The sequence below is a fragment of the Balaenoptera musculus genome, chromosome 2 (assembly GCF_009873245.2).
Source record: "Balaenoptera musculus isolate JJ_BM4_2016_0621 chromosome 2, mBalMus1.pri.v3, whole genome shotgun sequence".
In the NCBI taxonomy this organism is placed as follows: domain Eukaryota; kingdom Metazoa; phylum Chordata; class Mammalia; order Artiodactyla; family Balaenopteridae; genus Balaenoptera; species Balaenoptera musculus.
Window position 1 is genome coordinate 51,905,383 of NC_045786.1, and position 7,354 is coordinate 51,912,736.

At 42.6% G+C, this 7,354-nt stretch overlaps 1 non-coding gene across 1 annotated transcript; it reads left to right on the forward strand.

Moving 5' to 3' along the window:
• Window positions 1–288: 288 nt before the first annotated feature.
• Window positions 289–392, forward strand: LOC118891382. Its single transcript, XR_005018966.1, has one exon. It is a non-coding gene; the product is annotated as a U6 spliceosomal RNA (small nuclear RNA).
• Window positions 393–7,354: the final 6,962 nt, after the last annotated feature.

A 7,354-nucleotide genomic window follows, 5' to 3' on the forward strand; every position in this document is an offset into this window, starting at 1 on the left:
GGAACTGATGGGAGAGAAGGGGACCCTGAGATGTGGGTTGACAAAAGGCTGCGAATTTTGTCTTTCCCTGCACCCCAGCCCCTAGCCAGCCTCCCCTGCATCTATATCTTTCAATGAACACTCCTGGGGGAGTGCCTCTCTGGCTGATGCCTATTACCCTCAGGATTTGCTCCCATCACCCCTCAGTGCCTCCAGGCCCATAGGACGAGTTTGATTCCAACATGTCTCAGATGAACAAATATGAGGTCTGCCATGGAGAGCAGAGCTAAACACTGAAAGTGAAGCAGGGTGCTCGCTTCGGCAGCACATATACTAAAATTGGAACGATACAGAGATTAGCACGGCCCCTCTGCAAGGATGACACGCAAATTCGTGAAGCGTTCCATATTTTTTTGTTATAAAGCAGAAACTAACACACCATTGTAAAGCAATTATCCTCCAATAAAGATGTTAAAAAAAAAAAAAAGTGAAGCAGGGCCTCAGGCATCTGTGCTGGCAGGAGTCTGGAAGAACCATGGTAGTGGACTCCAAGGATATCAGAAGAAGGCTTGAGGGAGCTAAATTTCTCAAAATGGAATTCAGGGTTTAATGTGTTGGCTGGAGCACCTGGGAATGATGTTCAACTCTATTAGACTCCTTACTCGAAGCCTGTAGTCAAGTGGCCTAGAGTCTACACTCCCAGAGGTTAGCTTGAATAAACTAAATATATGAGCTGTCTGTAGCTTGTACAGGTCAGCCTCTTGGGGCAAGAATGGGGTGGAGAGTGGATATTGAAGGGCAAATGAAAAATATCCACTATTCTCGAGTCCTTTTGAACACCACCAGAGCAATTCAAGAATGCTGGTGCTCCCCCCTTAACAGCACCTTTTTTAATGCTTTGATGGTGGATCTTCTGGGCCACAGCTGGAGGGTATCATTAGGGTGTGCACAGAGTAGATCCACACAACATTTGTGTCTCTTGAAACATCCTCTGTTAAATGTCTGGGAAATTCCAACATTTCGACCATGTTGACTATGGCTTCCTTTGGCTGCTATAACAAGTTAGAACAAACTGGATGGCCTACAACAACAGAATTTTCTTCTCTCATGGTTCTAGAGGCTAGAAGTCCAAAATTCAGGTGCTGGCACAGACATGTTCCCTCTGAAGCCTCTAGGGGAGGATCTTTCCTTGCCTTTTTCAGCTTCTGGTAGCTCCAGGTATCCCCTGGTTTGTGGCTAAATCACTCGGTCTCTGCCTCCGTCTTCACATGGCTTTCTTCTCTCTGAGTCTGTGTCTCTTCTCCTCTTCTTATAAGGATGCCAACTATTATGAGCTGAACTGTGTTCCCCCCAAATTTATATGCTGAAGCCTTAACCTCTAGTACCTCAGAATGTGACTGCATTTGGAGATAGGGTCTTTATAGATAGAGGTAATTATTTTAAAATGAGGCCTTTAGGGAGGGCTTTGATCCAATTTGACAGGTATTCTTAGAAAAGGAGATTAGGACACACAGAAACAAGACAGATGAGCGCCCACAGAAAAAAGACCATGTGAAGAGGCAGCAAGAGGGCGGCTGTCTTGCAATCCAAGGGGTGAGGCCTCAGAGGAGAGCAAGCCTGCTGACGCCATCTTCAACTTCCAGCCTCCAGAACTGAGAGAGAATACAACTCTGTGGCTTAAGCAACCTTATCTGGGGTACTTTGTTACGGCTGCCCTAGCAGACTAACACACTAGTCACATTGGATTAGGGCCCACCCCAATCCTAAACATGACCTTGTATGACCTCATCTTAACTTGGTCATAACTGCAAAGACCCGATTTCCAAATAAGGTCACACATTCCCAGGGTTAGGACTTCAGCATACCTTTTGGGGGTACACAATTTAACTACTAACAGCCACCTTGAGTCCGATCATCAGTAAACCAGCTTAGCAGATATTAACGCCATCCCCAGGGGCTCCAGCTCAGCTAAGGAGAGGCACTGGTGGGTGAGAGAAGAGTGGGGTCACAGTATGTATTCCAGCTCCTTCTGGCTGGGTCACTGCGAGTTGACTGTCTGTGCAGATTCTGGTAACTGTTCTCTTTGCAGACCTTTGGTTTGCTAGGTGGGGAGAGGGCAAAGGAGAGGAGACTATCAATGGCTCCCCAGTGTTGCTAGCTGTGCCCATCCCTTGTTGGTTTTGTAAGCAGATTAGGTAGAAAGAAAGAGAACCAGGCATGGCTTTCTTAACATCAGAAGCCATTTTTGACCTAAGCCATTTTGTGATCTAAGCCTGGCCACAAAGCTCGCCCTTGAACATGTCTCAGTAATTAATGATCTTAAGAGAACAAAAGAACGCAGAAACGACTGTTATCAGGCAAGAGAAGTAACAACAGCAAAGATAATATATCAGGTGTAAACACTCCCAGTTCTGTTTCAATGGTAAAGATTAGCCTGAAGTACTCAACCACCAGATCAACTGGAACCTAAGGGATGATGATGTTGATGTTTTCTGACTTCAAACAGCTAAAGCTTGGACTCTGTCAACTGCCCAAACCTCTTCATGAATATGCAGGTATGCTTAGCTTAAAAATTCCCCAGTTTTGCTATTCTAGGAGACACCACTTCGGGGATGATCCCCAGTGTTCTCCTTACTTGCTTCAAGTAATAAATCCTTCCTTCTCCTGATCTTTGGCTTGGTTGTATCTTTTGGTTCGACACCTACCAAGAGTTGAAGCCAGTTTTTGGGTAAGTTTCTCTAAACCCCATCCACACATTTGCAAATAGCTCCTTTATTGACCACTCCTCAGTCACCCAGTCTGAAAGTGCCATGTTCCCTGCTGGAGCCCTGACTCATGCAGGCCATCATCTAGGCTCCTTTTGGGATTGGGGTGTGTACTTGTCAGAGCAGGATTCTTCATGTGTGCTAAACAATTCTCTTGATTGTAAATCTTGGGAATGGTCCTCAAGGACTGGGTTGGGGCAGCTTTGCTCCAGACTGGAGAAATTTCAGAGACTAAAATGTGGATGTTACAAGACCCATGAGGATTTACACCACTATTGCAAAGGGCTAGTTTCTTCCCCTTGCTGCATCTCTACCCTTGCACAGTGGCTTGATGGCTCCTCCCATCAAGAGGTGGAGTCTTCCTCCATCCTTTGCAACAGAACTAGCCTTAAATTTGCTTTGGTCAATGAGATGGTAGCAACATGTGAAGCAAACGGAAACTTGAAATGCTTTGGCACTGCTCTTGGAATTGAACCACAATGTGGACAAGCCCGAGTAGCCTGCTAGAGATCAAGAAACACCTGTTGCTCCAGCAGATAGCTAGCCAACTGCCAGACATGAGTGAGGCCATTTGGGTCCAGCTAGTCTCTAGCTGACCCACAAGCTGACCCACAGATGCATAGTGAGTGCAGCCAAGATCAACTGCGCCAAGCCCAGCAGAATCGTAGGGATATGTGGTTGTTTCAACTCACCAAGTCCAGAGTGGTTTGGGACACTGAAGAAGCTAAGGACTACCTCTTCCAAATCAGAGGTTGCACTGGCAAGCTCGCTTCTCTTGCATTTTTTTAATTACAAGTCCTATTTTTATCATGGGGTTTACAAATTGTTTTGATTATGGTGAGGAGAGGTCTGGAATAAACTGAAAGGAGGTTTGGAATAAATATTTTAAAATGAAGGGGGCTTACCCTATATCAACATTTGCAGAAATTTACTCCTGAAGCTGGTCTCATGGTATTGTATTACTTCCTCCTGTGATGCTAAAAAGGCAGTGAGGGGCCAATAAATTTCCCTAAGACATTTGTTAAGGTCTGTGTTTTCACATTACCATTAGATCCCCAAGGAGGACTTTCTACTGAGAAGCAGGTCAGGAACAAGTACTAACACTGAAAACTAGAAAGACTCTCCTGGTTTGCGGTGAAGTTATTTCATCTCTAAATTACTTCCTAATGTTTGCAACTCTTACATTTCACAAAAGTGGAATCCGTGGCTACAGAGTATAGGTAAGTTAGGCCCCCCCAAGTCAGATCATTTCTCATTGTGATATGTATTTTCCATTTGTAGCCCTCATCACAGTACAGTCTTTTTTTTTTTACTTTTATTTTATATTGGAGCATAATTGATTAATAATGTTCTGTTAGTTTCAGGTGTACATCAAAGTGATTCAGTTATGCCTGTACACATATCTATTCTTTTTCAACTTCTTTTCCCATTTAGATTATTACAGAATATTGAGCAGAGTTCCCTGTGTCTGGCATGCAGACTCCTAGTTGCGGCATGTGAACTCTTAGTTGTGGCAGGCATGCAGGATCTAGTTCCCTGACCAGGAATTGAACCAGGGCCCCCTGCATTGGGAGCATGGAGTCTTAACCCACTGGACCATCAGGGAAGTTCCGGTCGGGTTTTGATATCAGGGTATTGGTGGCCTCATAGAATGAGTTTGGGAGTATTCCTTCCTCTGCAATTCTTTGGAATAGTTTGAGGATAGGTGTTACCTCTTCTCTAATGTTTGATAGAATTCACCTGTGAAGCCATCTGGTCCTGGACTTTTGTTTGGTGGGAGTTTTTAATCACAGTTTCAATTTCAGTACTTGGGATTATTCTGTTCATATTTTCTATTTCTTCCTGATTCAGTCTTGGGAGATTGCACCTTTCTAAGAATTTGTCCATTTCTTCCAGGTTGTCCATTTTTTTGGCATATAGTTGTCTGTAGTGATCTCTTATGATCCTTTGTATTTCTGTGATGTAGGTGTAATTTCTCCTTTTTCATTTTTAATTTTATTGACTTTAGCCCTCTCCCTTTTTTACATGATGAGTCTGGCTAAAGGTTTATCAATTTTGTTTATCTTTTCAAAGAACCAGCTTTGGTGGGGACCTCGATGCCCAAGGAGATGGGAGGACCCCCAAGTGAACTGCCACCCCACATGGCTTGCAGGATCTTGGTTCACGAGCCAGGGGTTGGGCCAAAGCTCCTGCAGTGGGACCCCTGAGTCTGAACCACTGAACTAACAGAGAACCTCAGACCCCAGGTAATATTCATCAGAGTGAGGTCTCCTGGAGGTCCTCATCTCAGCACCAAGACCCAGCTCTACCCAACAGCCTACAAACTCCAGTGTTGGAAGCCTCATGCCAAACAACCAGTAAGACAGGAGGAACACAATCCCACCCACCAAAAAAAAAAAAAAAAATGAGACGGCAAAAAAATATGTCACAGATGAAGGAGCAAGGTAAAAACCTATAACACCAAATAAATGAAGAGGAAATAGGCAACCTACCTGAAAGAGAATTCAGAGTAATGATAGTAAAGATGATTCAGAATCTCGGAAACAGAATGGAGGCATGGATTGAGAAAATACAAGAAATGTTTAACAAAGATATAGAAGAACTAAATTACAAACCGAGATGAACAACAAAACAATAACTGAAATGACAAACACACTACAAGGAATCAATAACAGAATAACTGAGGCAGAAGAACGAATAAGTGAGCTGGAAGACAGAAAGGTGGAAATAACTACCGAGGAGCAGAATAAAGAAAAATGAATGAAAAGAACTGAAGACAGGGACTTCCCTGGTGGCGCAGTGGTTGGGAATCTGCCTGCCAATGCAGGGGACACGGGTTCGAGCCCTGGTCTGGGAGGATCCCACATGCCGTGGAGCAACTAGGCCCGTGAGCCACAAGTACTGAGCCTGCGCGTTTGGAGCCTGTGCTCTGCAATGAGAGAGGCTGCGACAATGAGAGGCCCGTGCACCATGATGAAGAGTGGCCCCCACTCGCCACAGCTAGAGAAAGCCCTCACGCAGAAATGAAGACCCAACACAGCCATAAATAAATAAATAAAGTGTAAAAATTAAAAAAAAAAAAGAACTGAAGACAACCTCAGAGACCTCTGCGACAACAATGCACCAACATTCAAATTATACGTGTCCCAGAAGAAGAAGAGAAAAAGTAAGGGTCTGAGAAAATATTTGAAGAAATTATAGTCAAAAACTTCCCTAAAGTGGGAAAGGAAATAGTCACGCAAGTCCAGGAAGTGCAGAGTCCTGAGGGATAAACCCTAGGAGAAAAACACCAAGACACGTACTAATCAAACTAACAAAAACTAAATTCAAAGAAAAAATACTAAAAGCAGCAAGGGAAAAATAAAAAATAACATACAAAGGAATCCCCATAAAGTTATCAGCTGATTGTTCAGCAGAAACTCTGCAGGCCAGAAGGGAGTGGCAGGATATACTTAAAGTGATGAAAGAGAAAAACCTACAACCAAGATTACTCTACCCAGCAAGGATCTCATTCAGATTCGACAGAGAAATCAAAAGCTTTTCAGACAAGCGAAAGCAAAGAGAATTCAGCACCACCAAACCAGCTTTACAACAAATGCTAAAGAAACTTTTCTAGGCAGAAAACACAAGAGAAGGAAAAGACCCACAATAACAAACCCAAAACAACTAAGAAAAAGGTAATAGGAACATGCATATCGATAATAACCTTGAATGTGAATGTATTAAATGCCCCAACCAAAAGACACAGACTGGCTGAATGGATACAAAAACAAGATCCATATATATGCTGTCTACAAGAGACCCACTTCAGACCTAGGGACACATACAGACTGAAAGTGAAGAGATGGAAGAAGATATTCCATGAAAATGGAAATCAAAAGAAAGCTGGAGTAGCAATATTTGTATCAGATAAAATAGACTTTAAAATAAAGACTGTTACAAGAGATAAGGACACTATAAAACGATCAAGGGATCAATCCAAGAAGATATAACAATCATAAATATTTATGCACCCAACATAGGAGCACCTCAATACATAAGGCAAATGCTAACAATGATGAAAGGGGAAATCAACAGTAACACAATAGTAGGGGGCTTTAACACCCCACTTACACCAATGGACAGACCATCCAAACAGGAAATAAATAAGGAAAAACAAACTTTAAATGACACAATAGACCAGATAGATTTGTTATTTATAGAACATTCCACCCTAAAGCAGCAGAATACACTTTCTTCTCAAGTGCACACCGAAACATTCTCCAGGATAGATCACATCTTGGGTCACAAATCAAGCCTTGGAAAATTTAAGAAAATTGAAATCCTATCAAGCATCTTTTCTGACCACAACGCTATGAGATTGGAAATCAATTACAGGAAAAAAACTGTAAAAAACACAAATACATGGAGGCTAAACATTGTGCTACTAAATAACCAAGAGGTCACTGAAGAAATCAAAGAAGAAATTTTAAAATACATAGAAACAAATGACAATGAAAACACGACATCCCAAAACCTATGGGATGCAGGAAAAGCAGTTCTAAGAGGGAAGTTTATAGCAATTCAATCTCACCTCAAGAAACAAGAAAAATCTCAAATAAACAATCTAA